This window comes from Gouania willdenowi, chromosome 18 (genome assembly GCF_900634775.1).
Source record: "Gouania willdenowi chromosome 18, fGouWil2.1, whole genome shotgun sequence".
NCBI classification, from domain to species: domain Eukaryota; kingdom Metazoa; phylum Chordata; class Actinopteri; order Blenniiformes; family Gobiesocidae; genus Gouania; species Gouania willdenowi.
The window spans coordinates 17,854,406-17,877,508 of NC_041061.1; the positions used below are offsets into that span (position 1 = coordinate 17,854,406).

Here is a 23,103-nt window from a genome sequence, read left to right on the forward strand (position 1 = left end):
AAAAAAACAGTGTTAATGTTTTTTTTTAAATGAAACTTTAACATATTGTTTCACAAAAAGAAGACAAAATGAACTTGCTTGAACATTTTAGTTACCTACTAAAAACTAAACTCCAATTTCATCACATGGGACGAAATCCAATCTGAACTAATTTTAAGCATTGATCCCATCATTTCTATCCTTGTCAGGTTGATGAATGGTAATTGAATTTTTTAAAGAAAAACGCATAAACTTATGTTTTATATTTTAGTCGACTATATCTGAAATTATTTAGTTGATTAAAACTAGACTATAACTCAAATGGTCCTGATAACTACATTTTGACAGAAACTAAGATGCATTTTAGTCAAAAGACTATGACTAAAACTAAATCAAATTAACTCTGATGAAAATCTGATGTGTTTAAACTCCATAAGTGATCATTTAGAGAAATGTTTAACTTCCACATGTGCAAACGTCACTCCTGCACTTGACTCATTACTGAAGTAAGATTAGCACAATTTCAATTATATATTTATGATGATTACCTGAATATTTGTTGAAAAGCAGCACCAAACCTGTAAAGAACCTCCTCCATGCTTCCCATTCACCTCGTACACAAACAACCAGTCTTCTTCTGTATCTAAAAACAGTAAAAATACCACTAACTTCTTTTTTATGGAATCCAATGTGTTCTTGGAACCACATATTAGGATATTTACAAATCAAACATCTGTCCTTAAACTTTCTCCATTGTCTCACCTTTGTAGCAGAGGTTTATGGTTATTCCTCCAGTTAGAGATGTTTTTCTATGACTGGTCGATTGATGAATGGTCCAAACACCTGTCCTCAAACACAAGTATGACTATTTTTATTACAAAAACCCAGATCTGAATATTTAAAAACAGACAGCCACAAAGAAAGACCAAAGTGGAGAGTGCAGAAGAACATTGAGGCTCATTTGTGTCATTTCTGTGGTCGGGACTTGAACGTACTTCATACAGTTTGATACAGCCTGAGGATCAAAGGCCTACTGCGAGGATGGAGTACTGACTCTACAGAGACTTCCTGGTTGAAACCACAGAGAGAACAAGAGCAATGCCCATACATGCATTGGCTAAATATGTTTCTCGTCAGTTTCTGAGCAACTCCACCCACTCAGTCACATCTCAGAACAGAGAACAGTCGGTGAGAGTAGCTCAGTGAACAGCTAGACTTCCTTCAAATTTTATTTTACATCAACTTAGTTACTCTTTAAGGGGAAAAACAAGCTTTGTTGGATCAAATATTCTTTGCCAATCTACAGTGTTTAAGACTAACTAAATCCCAAAACTACATTTTTCCTGTTGAAACCAATGTATTTGTGTAAGAAGAACTGTTGGTGATTGATTCTTGTCCATCTCTTGACATTTTAGTCAAAGTATATCAATTTGGTGCATTTTGTTGTTAAATTGTATGAGTAACTGCCTTCTGGCTTGAAACCCAGCAACTAAACTCTAATTTTGCTATTGGCTATTATTCTTACATCACAAATTAGTTCTGTTGGTCCAGCCTCTCCAATAAAAAACTAGCACCTGTGGACTCTCCAGTCTGCAGTGAGTAAGTTGGATTGAGATAATTGTGAAAAGAAAGGAATAACACGTGTTGAGTAGTTAGTTAGCGTAGCATAGACTGTTAATTTATAGTATAGATTGAGCATGGCTTACCTGCTCCAGGAGCCCCACCCATAATCAAGGCATTTTTTGAATTTCAGGCCCATACTCATGTCAGCCAAATCCTTTTGGTTCAGTTACTCTTTAAATATTTGCCTCAACACCTTTCAGCAAATGAAAACCTTCTATATCAGAAGTGTCAGACTTATTTTGGTTCAGGGGCAAAGGGCAGGAGTTGAGAAAAAAAAACATTCATTTTAAGTTTTTTTTAATGCTAATGGTTGATGAAGCGCTCTGAACCAAAGAGAATGAGTCCACACATATTTTTACTTATTGCCTTGAAAAGATTTTGTGATACATTTTGTACTGCTTGTTATGGTGTGAACACTGCGGACATAAAGTAAAATTTTTGTTTTGTTTTTTTTTAACAATGATTCATGTTTTCTCTGCAACTTTTCTCTTGTGGGCCGAATTGGATGCTCTAAAGGGCCGGTTTTGGCCCCCGGGCCTTAAGTATGACGCACAAGTTGTTTATGAACATTACAAGTCAGATCTGCAGCCTTAGTTAATGTTAATGTATCCAACAGTCAGAGTGATAGGTGTGAAGCAGTCTGGTCATCAATGCTAGTGTAACAGCAGTGCATGAAAACTCTGCACACGTCCTGTATGAGACCACAGACTTCTGTCAGTCAACCACACAGCTGCTGAAAACAGTCACTTCTCAGAGATGGATGTAGTGTGTGTCAGTTTTTAAAGGTTACGTTCTTAGTGTAGTAATGAGTGGAGTTTGCCTGTTCTCCACAAATATGTTCCTTCTTATGGTCCTGAAAGCACCACAGGCCCAGTGAATGATCATAAAAACCAGCAAAACATTACATGTAGGAACATTAGCCAAACTCAGACTATGGTTCAATATAAAACTTTGTATATATGTGGCTGCATCCATTCCACACATGGTCCTAAATACTTGATGCGATGATGAAGTATTTTCTTTTATTTTGCAGCTTGGTGACACAACGAAACAGTTCAAATGAAAAAAGTGGGCGTTACTTTTCTCTTTGTGGTTTTAAAAAAAGATGCTTCTGCAGTGTTGTTGTGTATGTGTTATGTATCCCAGCCTCACGGATACATGATTATCTGAACCATAAACACTCTTCCTAGAGTCCCCTGTCCAGTATCCTTAGAAACCACTAATGTGCCTTACCCATCTTGGTAACACTTTACTTGAAGTTTTATACATAAAGCTGACTTTATGCTGTCATTTTTATGAATAAGGTGTTATGAAAGCTGTCATTGAGTGATGTTTGTTAACCTAACCCTTTGTTACCTGCTTGCAGCGCTCTACTACTGTGTTCTGCTAACTCTAATCAAACTTGTTGTCATTGATATTCTAGCCTTGAAAACACTTGTTATAATTTTTTACCGTACAGTTAAACGTACGAAGGTTAAGTAAAAAGCAATCTCGCCTCTTATAGGCAGTGCAATCTCCTTTAAACTTCCTTTTGTCCTTAGCTTAGCTTAGTTTAGCTTAAATTTAGCACCTATGGCTTCTCTCTCCTCCCCTCCGCTCTCCTGCCCGGTGTGTCAGATGTTTAGTTACTCCTCGTCCTCCTTTAGGGACAATGGTAGTTGCATAAAGTGTAGCGTACTGTTAGATATGGAGGCGAGGATCAACAATCTGGAGAAGCGGTTCCGCACCCCTGATACCAAAACCGAAGCTAGCAAGCAGGACCTAGCCGGTGCGGACCGTGCTAGCTCTAGCTTAGCCTCCCCCCCGGCCAGCAATGAGTGGGTTACTGTCCGTGGTAAGCATAGTCGAAGGTCAAAAAGCCGCTCGGGACACCACCATGTTCACGTCTCAAACAGGTTCTCCCCCCTCCGTGAGGACAACACACTCACCGGGGAACAAACTCTGATAATTGGCGACTCCATAGTGAGAAACGTGAAGCTAGCGAAGTCAGCGGGCATTGTGAGGTGCATCCCAGGGGCCAGAGCGGGCGACATAGAATCAAATCTAAAGTTGCTGGCAAAGAGTAATCGTAAGTTTGATAGGATAGTCCTCATGTCGGCACTAATGACTCCCGACGTCGCCAGTCGGAAGCAACCAAAGTGAACATTGAATCAGTTTGTGCTTATGCTAAAACAATGTCGGACTCCGTAATTTTCTCTGGTCCCTTACCAAATCTGACCAGTGATGACATGTATAGCCGCATGTCATCATTTAACCGCTGGCTATCGAGGTGGTGTCCAGAAAACGAGGTGGGCTTCATTGATAATTGGAGATCCTTCTGGGGAAAACCGAACCTGATAGGAAGAGATGGAATCCATCCTACTTTGGAGGGAGCATCTCTACTATCAGAAAACATGGCACATTTATGACATCTCATGAATGAGACCATGTTACAGAGGGGGAGTCCTCCACGCCCCTCTGCGCTTGCCTTAGGACAGTTTCCCTCCCATTGCTATCATGATAGCTGTGTTCATCGCCATGACAACTGTTGTGATGGTGATGAATATTATTTTATAGAGACGGTGTCAGTCCCCCGACCCATATTTCACAATGATTTTGACATAAAATCAAATAAAAATAAAAGAGCTATCAATTATAAAAATCTGAAAAAAATTAAAATCTCAAATCTAGAAACACCAAAACATAAAACCATTAGATGTGCTCTATTAAATATTAGATCACTGAGATCCAAATCTCTACTAGTAAATGACCTTATCTCAGAAAATAACTTTGATTTATTCTGTTTAACTGAAACATGGCTGTATCAAGATGAATATGTTAGTTTAAATGAAGCCACTCCTCCCAGTCATTTAAATACTCATATGCCACGAGACATAGGCCGTGGAGGTGGTGTAGCAGCTATTTATCATTCCTCTCTCCTAATCTATCCTAAACCAAAGGCCAATTACACTTCCTTTGAAAGCCTGGTTCTAAATTTATCTCATATCGAATCAAAAACCTGCCAGCCAGTCTTATTTGCGATAATTTACCGTCCTCCAGGCCCTTATTCTGAATTTCTATCAGAATTCTCTGAGTTTATATCAAACTTAGTCCTCAGTTCTGATAAAATACTGATAGTAGGCGATTTTAATATCCATGTGGACAAAGATAGTGATAGCCTGAGCTCAGCCTTTATGTCCCTAATAGACTCAGTTGGCTTTTTTCAAACTATTAATGAAGCTACTCATCGTTTAAATCATACTCTTGATCTTGTTCTAACATATGGCCTTGATATTAATGAACTAAAAGTCTACCCTGAAAATCCTCTGCTATCAGATCACTTTTTAATATCTTTTAACATTATCCTAGAGGATCTCGCACTGTGCAATAAAATAGTTATGAGTAGAAATCTGTCCAACAGTGCTGTGGCTAAATTTAAAGAGGCCATTCCTGCTGCCTTACACTCAGTGCACCATCCAATAAATAACTATGACATTAATTATAACCCCTCTCAACTGGATCTGCTTGTCGATAGCTCTGCTAGTGTACTAAAATCCACCTTGGACTCAATTGCCCCATTGAGGGAAAAAACTATTAAACGTCAGAGGAAAGCTCCGTGGTTTAGCTCTGAAACACACACACTTAAACAAACAACCCGTAAATTAGAGAGAACGTGGCGCTCCAATAAAACAGAGGAGTCACGAATACTTTGGCAAGAAAGCCATAGTAAATACATGACAGCCTTACGACATAGTCGATCTACATACTACTCCTCACTAATTGAAGAAAATAAAAATAATCCGAGGTACCTTTTCAGCACTGTAGCCAGGCTAACACAAAATCAGAGCTCTATTGAGCCCATGATTCCTCTAGCCCTCAGCTGTGAGGACTTTATGACATTTTTTAACGATAAAATTCACAAGATTAGAGATAAAATTAGCCACTCCCTGCCTTCACCTGGGCCTGCTGTACCATTAAATGTAAATAGGCCTAACCTAAACTGTTTCACACATATAGGACTTCAGGAACTTAACTCTATTATTTCATCCTCCAAACCATCGACCTGCCTTTCAGATCCGATCCCAACTAAGCTGTTTAAAGAAGTTGTTCCCCTGGTCTGCCCATCTTTGTTGGAGACAATAAATATATCCGTATCAATAGGCTACGTGCCACAGTCCTTTAAAGTAGCTGTAATCAAACCCCTTCTCAAAAAACCTACTCTTGATTCCAGCACTTTAGCAAACTACAGGCCTATATCTAATCTTCCTTTTATTTCAAAGATTCTTGAGAAAGTTGTGGCAGCTCAGCTCTGTGAATTTCTTCAAAACAACAGCCTGTTCGAGGACTTCCAGTCAGGCTTTAGAGCTCAACACAGCACAGAGACTGCTCTAGTTAAAGTAACTAATGATCTACTCGGGGCTTCAGATGAAGGACGACTCTCAGTGCTGGTTTTATTAGATCTTAGTGCTGCTTTTGACACTATAGATCACTATATTCTACTAGAGAGATTAGAGAAATTACTTGGAATCACAGGGACTGCCCTAAACTGGTTTAAGTCCTACCTATCTGACAGGAACCAATTTGTACACGTGAATAATAAGTCTTCTGTGTACACTAAAGTAAGCTACGGGTTCCTCAGGGCTCTGTGCTAGGTCCAATCCTCTTCTGTATCTATATGATCCCCCTTGGTAATGTTATGAGAAAATACTCTGTTAACTTCCACTGCTATGCTGATGATACCCAACTGTATGTATCAATGAAGCCAGGTGAGACAAATCAGCTATCTAAACTTGAGGCCTGTCTAAAGGACATTAGGGCCTGGATGGACCAAAATTTTCTTCTTCTCAACTCAGACAAGACTGAGGTCATTGTACTGGGCCCGCGACACCTTAGAGAAACCTATGCTAGCATAACTGCCCTAGATGGCATTACTCTGGCACAAAGCACAACTGTTAGAAACCTTGGGGTTCTATTTGATCAGGACTTATCCTTCAACTCTCACATAAAACAAACTTCAAGAACTGCCTTCTTTCATCTCCGTAACATTGCTAAAATCAGATCTATCCTGTCTCAGGGCGACGCCGAAAAACTAGTCCATGCTTTTGTTACCTCTAGACTGGATTATTGTAATTCTCTTTTAGCAGGCTGCCCGAGCAAGTCGCTTAAGACACTTCAGCTGGTTCAAAATGCTGCAGCACGTGTACTGACTAAAACTAGGAGAAGAGATCACATTACTCCTGTATTAGCCTCTCTGCATTGGCTTCCCATAAAATATAGAATAGAATTCAAGATTCTTCTTCTCACTTATAAAGCCCTAAATGGACAGGCACCAGTCTATCTCAAGGAGCTTGTAGTGCCATACAATCCCCCCAGAACACTACGCTCTCAAAATGCTGGACTACTCGTTGTTCCATTCGTCTCTAAAAGTAGTATAGGAGGAAGAGCTTTCAGTTATCAGGCCCCACTTCTCTGGAACCATCTACCAACCACGGTTCGGGGGGCAGACACCCTCTCTACCTTTAAGGTTAGGCTCAAAACATTCCTCTTTGGTAAAGCTTTTAGTTAGGAACCAGCTCATAGCTCATAATTAAGATGCAATAGGCATAGACTGCCGGGGGGGGGGGTCTGGCATGCTCGGTTGGAGAGAGGTTGGAGAGGGCGTTAAGAGAGAGGTCATTTAGGTTAGAGAGGGACCGGAGAGGGTCCCATTCCTCTTTCAAACACTCCCTCTATGTCTGCTTCTTCCCTTGTGTGTTTGCTCCTGTACTCCTTCTGGCTTTTGTCTAGCAGGTCCGTGGGATCCTCAGTGTGGAGTTAGAGAGACTCAGCGGCTCTGTCTCCACCCTTTTCTCTGCACACACCCAACACAGCATAACGTGGATGGCTGTTCATCATAGGAATGGGATCCACACAAGGTTCCTGCTGCTTAACAGAAGGTTTTCCTTGCCGCCATGATGAATTCATGTTGGGTGTGGGATACATATGTATGTGTATATACGTATATATGCATGTGTGTATCCATAAAATGAAGAGTTCGTCCCTAAGACTGCTCTACTGTAAAGTGCCTTGAGATACCATTGGTTATGATTTGGCGCAATACAAATAAAGATTGATTGATTGATTGATTACCTTAACCCCTAACCCTAAAGCCTGATATATGGCTCCGCGTCAAATCAACGCCGTAGCCGCACTTAGCGCTCTACGTAGACATAGACCCCCTGCTGTAATGTGACGTGCGCCTCCCAAAAATCCTGACTACATGTCAAGGCGACGCAGAACATAAGGGCTGTGATTGGTCCTCTCCAAACCTCAGCCCCGGTCACTGGCTTCTGCGTCAGGTCGATGCCGTAGCCGCACGAAGCGCTCTACATTGACGTAAACCCCCAAGCCTTAACCTGACATGCGCCTTCCAAAAATCCTGATTGGGCGTCGAGGGGACGTGGAACGTAAGCGCTGTTATTGGTCGGCTCCAAACCCCAGCCCGGTCACTGCTTTTCCAGTCAACACCGCTGTGTTTCATCGTTTTGGGGAGCGATACGAGAGTTGTTTCTACAGTAGATTGAGTCAAAGAGAGAACCGAGATGGACAGAAAGTGCCAGAGTTTTATTATTTCCTTTCATGGCTAAAGCTTACGTGAAGCACCGCCAAACGGAGCCAGTCACAGTCAAAAAGTGTGTGTTTACTTGTCTCTGTACCTACAGTGTGTTTGTGTGTGTGTTTTATTAACAGTAACAATGACTGACATGCTGTGGAGGCTGCCAGAGGAGCAGACATGATGTTATGTTTAAAGCGAGTTTTACACCGCTGCTCTGCTCCCAACTCGCTGCTTCCCTCTCTACTCTACGTCGGGGTCAAAGCCCCAATGACCTCAGCGTGACCGTTGACTGGAGCATTCAAAAGTGTGCTCGATACACTTTTATACTTTGTTTGCATGTTTTTATGTTTTGAAACTGTTTTCATTTTTGTGTCAAACAATACACTCATGGTTAGGTACAGTAGTTAAGTAATAATCCAGAAATATATTACATTTTAAGATGCTTAAAAAATGTAAAACATTGTTTTTTGTGACTGGAAGATAAACGAGAGCTTTTAATTATTATTATTATAACTATGAAACAAACACACACACACACACAGAACCTCTAGCAGCATGGCGGTCAATCGCATAGCGATGTGTTTCCTCGACGCAGAACTACAGTTGGCCAACCGCTACATCACATTGATGGCATAGGTCCTGACGCAGAAGCATACATATATCAGGCTTAACCCTACCTAACCTCACTAGATCCCTCCACCTAAACCAATAAATACCGACATACTAGCTTCAAAGATTTCATAATTTAGCAAACAACACATGACGGCATAATGCCAGCCTTATATATAAAACATCAAGTAAATATTTAATATCACCAGAATTTGGCTGAAAACTGTAATGAAAGACTAAGATATTATTGTAGAAATACACCTATTGGTTAGGAAGGGAAGACTTTATGACAGAAGTCAATAAAAAGTGTTTTGTCTTTTTGGAGTTATTATATATATATTTTTAGATAAACTGTGAAATGTGGTTTTTACATCATTAGCAAAGGAACAGAAAAAGAAGGAGAGGATAACTAGCTAATTTTAGAAAATAGAATTAGAATTTATCTGGCCAACAAACTCAAATTATGACATCACATGATATTTGTACCAATGAGTGAGAATAAAGAATAAATTTATTTGTAGAATAAAATGCATATATATATATATATATATATATATATATATATATATATATAAAATTATAGTAAATATATCGATTAATAAAATAATAACGATAAAATAATGTATTGCATGCATGAGCTCCCTTAAAACGTGAGGCTGCATTTGAGCAAACTAAGCTGGAAATCATGTTAAATGTACACATTCCTTAAAAAAAAGTGAAAGTGTTTGGTCTCACCTATACAAAACAATTCAGAATTTGGGTCAGTGAGGGTGACGTCAGAGCTGCCTAAGAATCTTCAGGTCTGACCAAAACACAGGATTTCTGTGAAGAAACAGAAATGTAAAGTTTCCACTCAGCAGTGTGAGTCCCACCCTCTGTGAAGAGAACAAGAATGTATTGAGGTGCTTCTCACTCAACACGGCAAACATCGACATGATGACACCTCTCCAGTTGGTCTTCTTACTGATCATGCTGAACCTCGACAAAAAAGGTGCGTATTATTTTTTAAATAATTGATTCATGTACTTTGGGTGAAATTTAATTACACTCATTCTTTCTCTCTCTTTTTTTTTATTTTATTTTTCAGCTTTAATGGAAATTTCTAATCAGAACCCAACTCTTCTTCTTGACGGAAAGTTAATAGTAGTGAAAGTCGGCGACAGCTTGACTCTCACCTGTTTTTACAACAATGCAAAGATTTATTTTTTGTACAAGCAAACATTGGACCAGAGGCTGCACCTCATCTCCAGTGCTTATAAACAGGGTCAGTTCTTTTCTTTCAATGGCGATTTTAAAGAAAACCCACGTTTCAGACAGGAGATTACTGAACGTGATAATCAAATAAAAATATCACCTGTGCAGCTTTCTGACACAGCAACGTACTTTTGTGCACATGGTGAGCTGGGTAAGGTTACATTTGAGAAAGGAACCAGAGTCAGAGTTAAAGGTTCAACTTTGGACGTTAAAGTGTCGGCCGATGGTTCTGCATCCCAGTCTCTGAACTGTACAGTGTTCACTGGAGGCTGTTGGGACCAACTCAGTGTTAAAGAGTCAAAGATCCCTCATGAAAACCGGACCCCTCAGTGTTTAAGGATTCCCAGATCAAACCATCACACGTGTCTCTACAATGAGATGATAAAAGGTAAAGATCACATTAATGCTGGGTTCAACTTCTGTGCTATTGCTTCATGTGGACACGAACTCTTCAGAAACACGACTGTGTTCATCGGTGAAGGTGAGAAACTTCTCTCGTGTTACATTTTGACATATTTTGGAACTCAAATTGATTGATTTTACTACTTTTCCCAGCTGTTGATCATTCACTGAAGATGGTGCATATCTTGGGTGGAGCTTTAGCATTTAACATCATTTTAATTCTATTATTGGCTTTCGTCTTATACACACTGTACAAGAAAAGCCAACGCACAGGTAACTGACATCATATTTAAACACAAAGCTGCATATATTGACCTTTTGGACTCTAATTAAATTATATCTTTTTTTATTTTACGACCAGTCGCGTCATCATCATCATCAGCACCAAACACAGAGGTGACCACTGACTCTGAAGTGTATTTTTAAAGTATTTTTCTGCACACTGGTAATGGATTCATGTGTTTGTTTCTAGGAGGAAATCCTTCACTATGCAGCTTTAAATGTTATTCAAGTGAGCAAAACAGGACGGAAACGAAACATCACCAAAACTGCGTGTGTGTACTCTACAGTGAAAAATTAGATAGTTTTAGTCTCTCTGATAATTAATCTTTTTTTTAATCAATATATCTGCAGCTCAATTTTATGGTTTTACTTCATGATAATTTCATGTCTTCTAATTTTTACTCTGTAAATTGTTTCCTGTGCTTTGGAAATATTCATTGAGATATGTGTATAAATTCTATATAATTGTGTTTAGGTGTTGCTAAGACGTGAATAGGGATTGTTGTTGAATAAAAATAAGTTCAAATCAGTTTATGCTTTCAATTGCCTCATTTTGTTGAGCTTCACTGTAGTTCATGTGAGGCTACACTCAGACTGCAGGCAAATACAACCCAACTCAAATTTTTTTTTTTTGCCCATATGCAAATTGTATCCGAGCTGTTAATGACAGTTCACATTGCACAAATAAATTTTTTTAATTACGACTGAGGCTTCTTTCATATGTGCCCTGAAATCCGATATGTACTGTATCTAAATATTTTTCAATGCGACTGCTGTTTGAATGGCCTGTATCGTCACGTATTACCTCAGAATCATTTTTGCGCATGAGGTTCAGATTGAGTTCCTTCTGTAAACTGATTGAAGTTGCACTTATTGTGTAATATGAAGATGTACACAAAAATCTGAATCTGAATTGTGCATAATGATCTGTTGTTTGAACGTAGCGTTCACACCAAACATGTGGAAAGCAACGAAAGTGGCAGGTTTACATTCACAATACATGGTGGACATGCTTCTAGGGAGCGTCGGAGGTTCCGCTGTGAATCCCGCGCCTCCTGTGCGGCGCGTTTTAAAGCTTTTTCATGCGGCGGGGCCTTTAAGCGCCTCCAACGCGGCCAATGCTGGAGTTGGGATTCTTGAAGTTTTGGGGCATATCACGGCACGTCGACCAATCAAGAGCGTTCCCCAACCATGATGTTTCAGAATAATGAGAAGAAGAAAAAAACACTAACCGGAGGTGGAGACAGTTGAATAGGCGCTCTTTGCTGGAATATAGCGCCTATAGTTGGGGTCCTAGTCGGAGATGCACACGCCGATGCGGGTCAGCAGGTTGTCAAACTGGGCACGAGTGAGACGGAAGTAGCGCTGAAAGCGACTCTCATCCGAGCGCAGCTCTGGTGAATCCAGAACCAGTGCAGAGGCGCAATGAAATCCAAGCCACTCACTGGTTAATGTAGAGCCGATTAACTAATTTTGGTTTTGTTGGTTAACTAATAAAAACTAAAATGTAATTTTGTCACATGGGACAAAATCCTATCAGAACAAAGTTTACTTTTACTGTGTGGAAGGCGGGACAAGTCGTTAAGTGATCCAATAGGGAGTAAGCTGATTGTGTTTGTAGATATAAGAAGACACTTTTTCTGTGTATTTACAAAAAAATAATATTGTTCCATATCAGGTTAAACAATGGTAGTTGAATCTTTAAAACATTGCATAAACTATGTTTCATATTCTAGTGGACTAAAATCTCCTTGTCATTTAGTTGATTATAACTAAACTATAATAATTCTGATGACTTAATCAAAGTCAAATTTAATAAAAAAAGACTATGGCTAAAACTAAATAAAAATTTGTTCTCAAAACAAACACTGGTTATTAGTTATTTTCATTGTGGAATATGATGCAATGGGACTATAACTTTTTCTTTTCAATAATAACTACAGTAACACAACTTTTTCCTGCTCATTGATTTATTGTACAAGAGATGAAACTAATATGGTATACAGAAATGCAAAAAAAGTGCCATAGTTATTCTGTCAGAGAGGTGAGGTGCTGGAGTCGAGGGGGTGCAGAGTTGTTTTGTAACAGGAAGTGTCTTTACACAAAAAAAACTGAAGAGTGAAAAAGTGTCCAAACAGTAATCAGAATAATGGTCTCAGGGAAAAACACAAAAAAAAACACATTAGAAGAACCTGGGAACATGAGAAGCTATACTTCAAGACTTGAAGGACAATCCAACAGCAAACAGATTGTGAACAAACACTCCTGGGATAGCGCAGGGAAGGCAATCAAGGAATGAGAAACACTTCAGTAGAAACAGGAAAAACTATTCAATCACTGTGAATCAACACACAAACAGAACAGAGGGTGAATTACACAAGGAGGACCATAACCAGGGGTGAACATAAGTGGTGCAAAAAAAACCAAACAAATACTGAAATTTGCATTTGGACACCAAAGATTTGAGGATAGATAAAAGTGAATGATGGGTGCGAGCTTCCTATTGGTTGCGGATATATTTTAGATTTGTATGTAACTCATCTGGGAGCAGACTCAGCTGAGTCAGCTAAGCACATTGAACAGGAAGGGAGGGAGAGAGACAATACGAGTAAAAATACGAAGGATCCACCTAAACAACAACATTACTGATGGTAATCATGGATATGGACCCAGATCTATATAAACACTGGAAACAAAACTCAGACTGTGATTATTTTACGGAGACTGAATTAAATGTGGAAACCAAGAGTAAAAAAGGTCTGTCATTTATTCATTTCAATTGCTAGGTGGTGGGGTGATTAAAGATTACATTAAATTTAAATTTAAAGTGTTTATTGTCATATGTGCTGTTAGAAACACATTTTCCTGTACAATGAAATTACTACCTTGCTTATGAACTAAGATATAATACAATGAAATTACTACCTTGCTTATGAACTAAGATTTAATAATGTGTTTATACAAGTTAAATCTAACAGTGGAAAATACAACACTGCCAATAGAACTAACAACAGCTGGATTAACCTTGACGTAGAGACAAAACAAGCTGCAAACTTGTGTGTCCAAAAGAGACATTCCCGAGTGGTGACACTATGGATGAAAAGGGAAAAAACTTCCAAACACCTTCGAAAGAGGAACTGTTCTTGAACTGGAGGAATGCTAACAACGTCTGGCAGAGAACAAGGCCAACACGAACAATGATAGAGGAGGAGGAATAAAAACAAGACAACACTGACTACAGATGAGAATACACAAGAAAGAACTCAAGAATGTTTGACCAGAGACACATGTAAACCCATGTAAATTTGCAATGGTAAAACAGGGGACGGGACCCAGATAAGCAAACTGCTTCTCTCGTCTCCTTTTTCGGCATGTACAAAAAAAAAAAAAAAAGTGAATGTAACCATGTCGGAAATAAACTGAATAAATAAAAAAATAATGAAAAAATATTTATTCAGACACAGAAACTTAGAGGTGGAGATGAGAGAAATGAGTGAAAGAAAAATGAACAAAGTTTGGACACATTTTAATGTGATGGATTATTCCAGAACAGAGTATAGACTGAGCCATGTAAACGTTTCACATTACACAGGCATGAGAGCAGTTCATCCATCATTGACACTAACTTGATGGTTCTCAGACTTTTTTTTATTGCACCTCCTTTAAAGGAAATTTCAACAAAATGAGTCAAAAAAAAAAGGAACCTTTATTGAAAAAGAAAAAATGCATGAAAACTAAATTCTTGGGGTTACAGTAAATGACAGACTGAGTAGGAAACCACATATCAAACATGTACAGACCAAAGTTTCAAGAAGCATGGCAGTCATACACAAAGTAAAACAATTACTGGATCATAATTCTCTTTGTACATTTCACTGTTCACTGGTTTTGCCATATTTACATTACTGTCCTGAGGTTTGGGGAAATACAAAACTTCATTACAGTCACTATCCTGCAGGTCAACTAAATTAGCCATCATCATGGATATTATTCGGCAAAAACAGATAATTACCAGAAAATTCACAAAACGTATTTAGGAATCAGGAGGGAGTTTATCAATTAAGAGAGGAACATAACTTCAAATGTTTAAAAAACAGACGGAATGACCTTGAAAAGTTTCTGTTTATCTATTGCTGGTGTCAAGTTGTGGAACAATCTGAGGAAGTCAAGCAAAGTTCAAATAACAACCAGTTCAAGAAAATGTATAAAAATGTATCAGGGATTATGGTCATTAATGATTATGGTGATTATAAATTATTAATTGATGTGGCATGGTGATGAGAGGTAGATAATATGAATGTGTATATGTATTTATGCATGTGTGTGTATATATATATATATATATATATATATATATATATATATATATATATATATATATACTGTATGCTGTATATTAATTTTATTTTGACAAAGGGGTGTGAGCTAACAAGCTTCTTCTCACTCCTTTTTGAATGTCATTTATTATTTTTTTCTATGCTTGATTATTATTTTGCTTCCTCAAAATCTTCATTTCGAAATTATGTTGTGCAGATAACTTGTTAAATAGTAATCAGGAAGACTTGTACTATTTGCATATTCGAAAAAAAATGATGATAAATTAAAAAAAAAATTCTTTTAGTTTTTTTGATATATAATGTATTATATGATGACAACATTCTGTAGGATAACATAACCATCAGTGTTTTAAAATAGTAAAGGTTCTGTGCATGTTATTGTATTTGGTTTTCAGATATTTATAGGATTAGTTTTCAGTCCTTTTATTAAAAGCTTCATATTCTTTGAGGCTTTGGAGAACACAGGCTTTTTAACCATATTCAGCTTAAATGAAAATATATTTCACATTATTTATTCATCCATCTATTATGTTCCTCCTGTGAGGGGGTTTTTGAAAAACGTGAGCACCAAGGAACAACCCCAGGTACTCCTCTGAGCAATAGATCAAAAAGTTATGTGTACCCTAGATTACAACCCATTCACAGAGAGAAACCAGAGACACACAAAGTAACAGGAAAACAGTCAGTGCAGACAGAGGCTGATGTGGTTTTTACAGGATGTAGAAAACATGCAGTCCCACCTAAACACACAAAGAGCAACTGACCACTGACTATTTATTGGTAAATGTTTAAATTATGATGAGAAACGTTGCATTAGTCATGTGAGACACAGTTTTAAAAGTACAAAAAGTGTTCAACAACAGAAAAAAAAGAAAACAGTGGATTTCCTAATAATGGATTAGAACAACATCTGATTCCAATAAACACCTAACATTGCAAAAGTGTATGTTATACTTTAAAATAATGCTGTCCTGAATTATATAAAGTTTTACAATTTACAGTGTTGTCTCAGCACATTAATAAAGTTTTATTATATAACATCATCAGCTGTGTGTGTTTCTTAGTGACTAATGTGTATTTACAGTGATTTCCATCCAGATGTTGAATATAAAAGTCTTGTATCAGTGGATGCAGTGAATCTGCTCATGTACAGAACCTGCTGACATCAAAGCTACCAGTGAACATGTGATGATGTTTCCTTAGTTGGGCGTGCAGTGTCACTTCAGTCCGACCAATCAAGTGTAATCCTTGTTCTTAAGAGCGGCTTCAGTTCCTGTCAACCCCAGAATTCCAGCACCATGACTTGTGCACACTTTGTCCTCTCTCTGATCTGTTTGCTCAGCATCGGTGAGTTTTCTTTCTGACACTTTAACTTTATACTCTTCACTTTGTAGAGACTCAGACTTTTCTTTAGCTGTGAATGATGGTGTGTTTGTTTTTCTCCATGTTTCAGCTCAAGAAACCTGTCAATCATTGTCCTCATCTCTGCATCAGGAGAGACGTTTGATTTCAGTTAATGTTGGTGACAATGTAACTCTGCAGTGTTTATATCAGAAGGATGATGATGATGCATCATTGATCTTTTGGTACAAACAGCCTCTGGGGAAACAACCAAAGATAATTTCTACATATCATAAATATAAAAAAGAAGGAACGTTCCATGATGAATTTATCAATAACACACGCTTAACATTAAATATGACAGACAACACTTTATACCTAAAAATTTCTAATGTGAAGGCTTCTGACACAGCTACTTACTACTGTTTAAAATACAGCTATCAGTTTAAGATGCAGTTTTCAGAGGGAACCACTGTTGTTGTAAAAGACGCAAATTCTTTATTTAACGCTTTGGTCCAACAATCAGACTCTGAGACAACCCATCCAGGAGACTCAGTGACTCTAAAGTGCACAGCATCCACTGGGAGCTGTGATGGAGAACCCAGTGTTTACTGGTTCAAGAACTCTGAGGATCATCATCCAAGTCTCATCTACACCCAAAGTGACAACAGTGATCAGTGTGAGAGGAAAACAAATAAAACACACATCTGTGTCTACAACCTGTCATTGAACAACCTGGATCAGTCTAATGCTGGAACCTACTACTGTGCAGTTACTGTGTGTGGACGCATCGTGTTTGGAAATGGAACCAGACTGGAGCGCAAAAGTAAGTTCCTCCATAGTTGGTTTTCCTTTCGAACATGTAATAATACATAATTATCAATAATAGAAGTTTAAGGAGGTTCTTTAACAATTACTAGATAAGTGAAACAATTAGCAGTATTTTATAATATACCAATAAATCAAAACCTTTTACTTCCAGTTTTATGAACCAATGCATGACATTGTTTGTAAATATTATTCAGAGAAAGAATATAATATGATCAATTCAGATGAGAATTTGTCATTTATACACTTCAACAGCAGAAGTATGTATGCAAACTTTAACCACATAAAAGAATATTTTCAGCAAATTAAACATCCTTATAGTATTGTAGCAATATCAGAAACATGGCTTAAGGAAAACAAATGTATTCAATTTGAAATGGATGGTTACGATCTGAACTATGTGAATAGAGAAAATAAGACGGGTGGTGGTGTGGCTATATATGTCCATACTTCAATTAAGTACAAACAAGTGGAAAGTATGTCACTAACAATAAGTGATGTACTAGATTGTCACAATCAAAATCTCTTGTGAAAAGAAAAAAAATATAATCATCAGTTGCATATATAGACCACCGGGTTCAAGTATCGAAATATTCACTGAATGGATAGAGAAACTGTATTCCAACATAAATAAAACACTATTTATTTGTGGTGATGTTAATATAGATTTGATGAATCCAAATAAACATGCAGTAACAGATGAATTTGTGAATCGAATGCACAGTATGAACCTATTTCCGACTATAACTCGGCCCAGTAGAGTTACAGAAAATAGTGCCACACTCATAGACAATATTTTTACGAATAAGATAGAATATATTAAAGCCAGTGGACTAATGATATGTGACATATCTGACCATTTACCAGTTTTTGCAATTTATGATGATAACTATAAAAAGAAAGATATTAGTCAAAATCCTGTTTATGTACGGTTAAGATCAGAGGATGCAATAAATACATTTAAAACTGACCTACTAAAACAAAGCTGGAATTGTGTGTATGCAGAGGGAAATGTGGATAAAGCCTATGATATATTTTTAGAATGGTTTTGTTCACTGTACAACAGGCATTGCCCCGAGCAACAATATTATACAAAGAAGAAACTTCCGAAATGTCCCTGGTTAACGAAAGGCTTAATAAATGCATGTAAAAAGAAAAATTATTTATATAGAAAGTTTATAAAACAGCGGACAAAAGAAGCTGAAAATTGCTACAAATCGTATAAGAACAAATTAACAAATATTATAAGAGTAAACAAGAAAAAGTACTACACAGATAGATTAAATGAGAATATAAGCAGTATGAAAGGGATTTGGGGCATATTAAATGGGTTATTGAAAGCTAACCAAAGGAAGAAGTCATATCCAGATTCCTTTGTTATCAACAATGAAGAAAACTCGGATATGCAGCATATAGCAAATACATTTAATGACTTTTTTGTGAACATTGGACCAGAATTGGCAGAGAAAATTCCAAAGCACAGTAATGATAAACTGAATGAATCAATGATAGAATGGAATCCAAAGACCATTTTTCTCTCTTGTGTAAATGAGTTTGAGATCCTTAACATTGTTAATAAATGTAAAAACAAATCCTCGATTGATTGTCATGGCTTAGATATGATAATAGTGAAAAAAGTAATCGACACTATTGTAAAACCCTTAACTTATATATGTAACCTGTCTCTTCAAACTGGAACGTTCCCCAATAAAATGAAAATCGCTAAAGTAATACCCTTATACAAAGATGGATCCAAAAACATCTTCACTAACTATCGACTAGTCTCTCTGCTCCCCCAATTTTCAAAAATATTAGAAAAAGTTTTTAGCAAAAGGATGGAAAAATGTATTGATACATGTGGGATATTGAATGAGAGTCAATATGGCTTTAGAGAAAAGAGATCTACTACAATGGCAATTCTGGAAGCGGTGGAAGAAATAACTACAAATCTTGATAAGAAGAAATTTGCAATTGGAATATTCATTGATTTAAAGAAGGCCTTTGACACAATAAATCATTCAATTTTACTTAATAAATTGGAAAAATATGGTATTCGAGGAGTGGCTGGGAGCTGGATGCAGAGCTATTTAACAGAGAGACAGCAGTTTGTTAAGATGGGGGAGTGGGAGTCAAAATGTCAGAACATAGTTTGTGGTGTTCCTCAAGGATCTATATTGGGTCCTAAATTGTTCAATCTCTATATAAACGATGTATTCAATGTGTCTAAAGTGTTAAGAATGATATTATTTGCTGACGACACCAATATTTTTTATTCTAATGATAATTTCAACAATCTCATTGATATAGCAAAATTGGAATTGACTAAGATAAAATCATGGATGGATATTAATGAGCTTTCACTAAACTTAAATAAAACTAAAGTAATGATGTTAGGTAAATTTAAATATCAGGATCGGGTAATCTCTATAAATGATATTACAATAGAAAAGGTGTCTGAAAACAAATTTTTGGGGATGATTATTGATGATAAACTGAATTGGAAACCGCACATCAGACACATTCAAAATAAAATCTCAAAAAGTATTGCAGTGATTAATCAAACTAAGCATGTGCTGGAGTATAAAGCGCTTCATCTGCTGTGCTGTTCTTTGGTCATGTCGTATCTGACATATGGTATAGAAATTTGGGGTAACAATTACAAAAGTTCATTACATTCCCTTTTCATACTCCAGAAACGAGCAATCAGAACAATTAATAAGGCTGGATATTATGAGCACTCCAACAAATTATTTCTGCAATCTAAGCTGTTAAAACTGTATGATTTAGTTGACTTTTATACGGTACAACTGTTATACAAAGCTACAAAATCATTGTTACCAGCTAAAATTCAAGAACTATTTGAATTAAGAGAAGGGGATTATGATCTAAGAGGATGTATGATCTTTAAAGTGCAGATGGTGCATTCAACCAGAAAAAAGATGTGCATTTCTGTGCTAGGGGTCTGGCTTTGGAATAGGTTAGAGGAAGATCTTAAGCAGTGCCCAACTCTTTTCAAATTCAAGAAAAAGTATAAAGAAAAAGTTTTACTTGAATATAGTGCCGATGAAAGGATTTAAATTCTTTTTGCTACGTAAACAGTTGCATGATGCAGAAGCTGTACATGCGCCTGGTTATGGATATCATTATGTTGCTTGATTATTTCTTCGGATGGAAAATGTAACCACTATTTTTGTTTACGCAAGAGTATAGTAAAACTGTGAAAGTACTGTATGGATAAAATACTCTAAGAAGTAAAATTATTTTCAAAAGTTACTCAAGTTCATGAACGTGAGTAAATGTAATTGAGTACTTCCCGCCACTGGAATTGAGTTTTGTTTTTTTCTCTTCCTTTTTAATTATTATTTAGAATATAAGCGGATTGTGCAATATCACCAGGAAATGTAACCGTTTATTATATTGATTACGGGATAGGCGTATATAAGCTTTTGGCTTCAGCCTATTCCCTTTTTGAGCTACTGTAACAGAATAATGTGAATGTGAATGTTGTAGGAATGTAAAATGTAAATTGCTCAAAAATAAATAAATCAATAAATAAATAAATGCTAAAATTATAAATCTGTCATTTCCTCATTTTGTCTTTGTGTCTGATTTCCTGCAGATAAATCAACTCCAGAGTATATCTTGAGTGCAGCTTTGTTTCTCAGCACCACACTGGTTATTGTTCTAACTTATCTAATATATAAGATGCATAAGAAAACAAGCAGAGGATCCACAGGTACGATAGCTACAACTCTTCACCTCTTTGTTCCGTAAAAGTTGATTTTTTTTTTTGTGATAAACACTTTATGTCTTCTTTGGTCTTTTTTCAGCATCAGTCACAGAGGTACGTTTTAATAGTTCAGCATGCTTTTAAATCACTTCCTCTGAACGTTTCTGACATGTTTTATTCTTCCTTATCAGGACATCAGCCAACGCACAGAAGACCTGAACTATGCTGCTTTGAGCTTTAACCCACCCAGAAGATCTCACACTCAGAGACAGAACGAGTGTGTGTACTCTGGTGTTAACATGTCGTAGACACATTTAGAAGTGTGTGGGAATGCATATTTGGACTTTTTTTTTTTTTTTTTTTTTTTTTTTTTACTTTGAAAGCATTTTTTTTTCCTTCAGTTAAAACCAATTTAAACCATCAGTTTCATTATGGCCAGGTCATCTCCATAGCTGTACTTGGTTGACATTGTTTTTTTTTTTTTTTTCATTTTCATCAAGTTTTCTCTTAAAGCTGCAGTATGTAGAATTCTGCCTCCGCTTCCTGTTTCAAAACAGAAACTTAACTTAACCTCCCTTAACGACATCCTGTGTGTCGCTCTTTGTGACTTTTTCTCAATAGAGACGAGTGACAAATTTAAGGACTTTATTTTATTTTATTTTTATTTTTAATTTATTCAGTTCATTTTCGACATGGTTGCAAAGGAAAGGGAGACGAAAAAAGCAGTTTGCTTATCTAAATCCGTCCTGTTTTGAATACAGTAAATTTGACATCAAAGCATGTTTCTTTCCTGGTCGTACATTCTTATCTTCTTCATACCACAATTATGTTTTTTTTGTCCCTTTTTTGTGTTGGATGTGTTCTCATCTGCAGTCCTTGTTCCTGTTATTACTCCTCCTCTCTCTCGTTGTTATCCGTATCCACTCGGGCTTTTTTTTCCAGGCGTTGTTTACGTTCCTCCAGCTCTCCAAACGAAAAGTTCTTCTTCTTTCAAAGTGCCTTGATATCCTCGGAAAGCCGTCTCAGCATACGATCCATCAGAATGGCACATACCCCCATCATTAACAGTTATCTTACATTTTGCAGAGTGTTCTGGCTTGAATGCACGTCTCACAGCTCACAGAGGCGGTTGTGATCCCAGCTGCCGCTCAGGGCAGTCTGACAACCATCACTTTGTATTAAGGCTGTAAAATAAATTGCGTCTGTTCTCTCCATCTTGAACAAGCTTCTCTAAGGTTTACCTGTGATGATCTGTTCACACTCTCGCTCTGAAGCCGGTACGTGAGGCAGACCCTGCACAGTCAGGGGGATCCACAAAGATGCAAAGTGGTCCATTCCTCTCTTGTATAATTGTGTCTTTAGGTTGTTGCTCTGCTACCTCAGTCTTCCTATTTCCTTTGCTTTGCTGTGTAACCCCTGTGCCTAACGCTGCGATGGAGACTTCTGCTGGAACGTCCACCATTGCACTTTTACTATTGATGGTACGTGAGTGTGCTTGACTTCAGTCAAGCAGCCAATAGTAACACCCAAAGCAGCGCATGGAGTAATCTGTTTGTAGAAAGATCTCTGATTGGCTGAAATCCAGCTCCTGGATTTCTAAAGTTCATTTACAGGGCCAAGAGAAGGAGCAGGGATTCACTGTCCACTCAGAACACATTGGATTACAATATGTTCAAAGATGATTAGGTTTTTTTGACCAAGTGATGCAAAAAAAAAAAAAAAGTAAACTTACATACTGCAGCTTTAACCTAGCGTTGGCCTCTCCCAAATTATGCGAAGTCAGCACTTTGGTGAAAGACCTGACACACTTTGTATTTCCCATACTGTAAAATGTTCCATCTGATCGGATCAGTCTTGTCTTTAAAAGGTGGAGAGAACAGATTTGTTCAGTTCCCACAGAACTTTAAACACAAGGAGATTTACAGCAGTGACTTTTTATCTACATTTATTTCTTGGGGAGAATGCTTTTTGATTATCTTCTTACTGGAATTTTATTCATTTGGTTTTTGCCCACAATACACTTAAGCAGGATTTTTAAGTCCATCTCAAACAGGTTGATTTGACCTTGACCTGTGATGGTTGTGTGTATTGTGTAGAGAACAGACTGAGATCAACTGAACTCTCCCTGTGGTTTATTACAAGCT

General features: G+C 37.3%; 1 protein-coding gene and 1 long non-coding RNA gene across 2 annotated transcripts in view; one reads left to right on the plus strand and one right to left on the minus strand.

Moving 5' to 3' along the window:
- Positions 1–23,103, minus strand: part of LOC114480202 (uncharacterized) — a 95,984-nt gene that overhangs the window by 31,920 nt on the left and 40,961 nt on the right. The window lies entirely within an intron of this gene.
- LOC114480211 (uncharacterized) lies at positions 20,849–21,205 on the plus strand. The gene is made up of 3 exons (XR_003676071.1): positions 20,849–20,965; positions 21,060–21,073; positions 21,151–21,205. It is a non-coding gene; the product is annotated as an uncharacterized LOC114480211 (long non-coding RNA).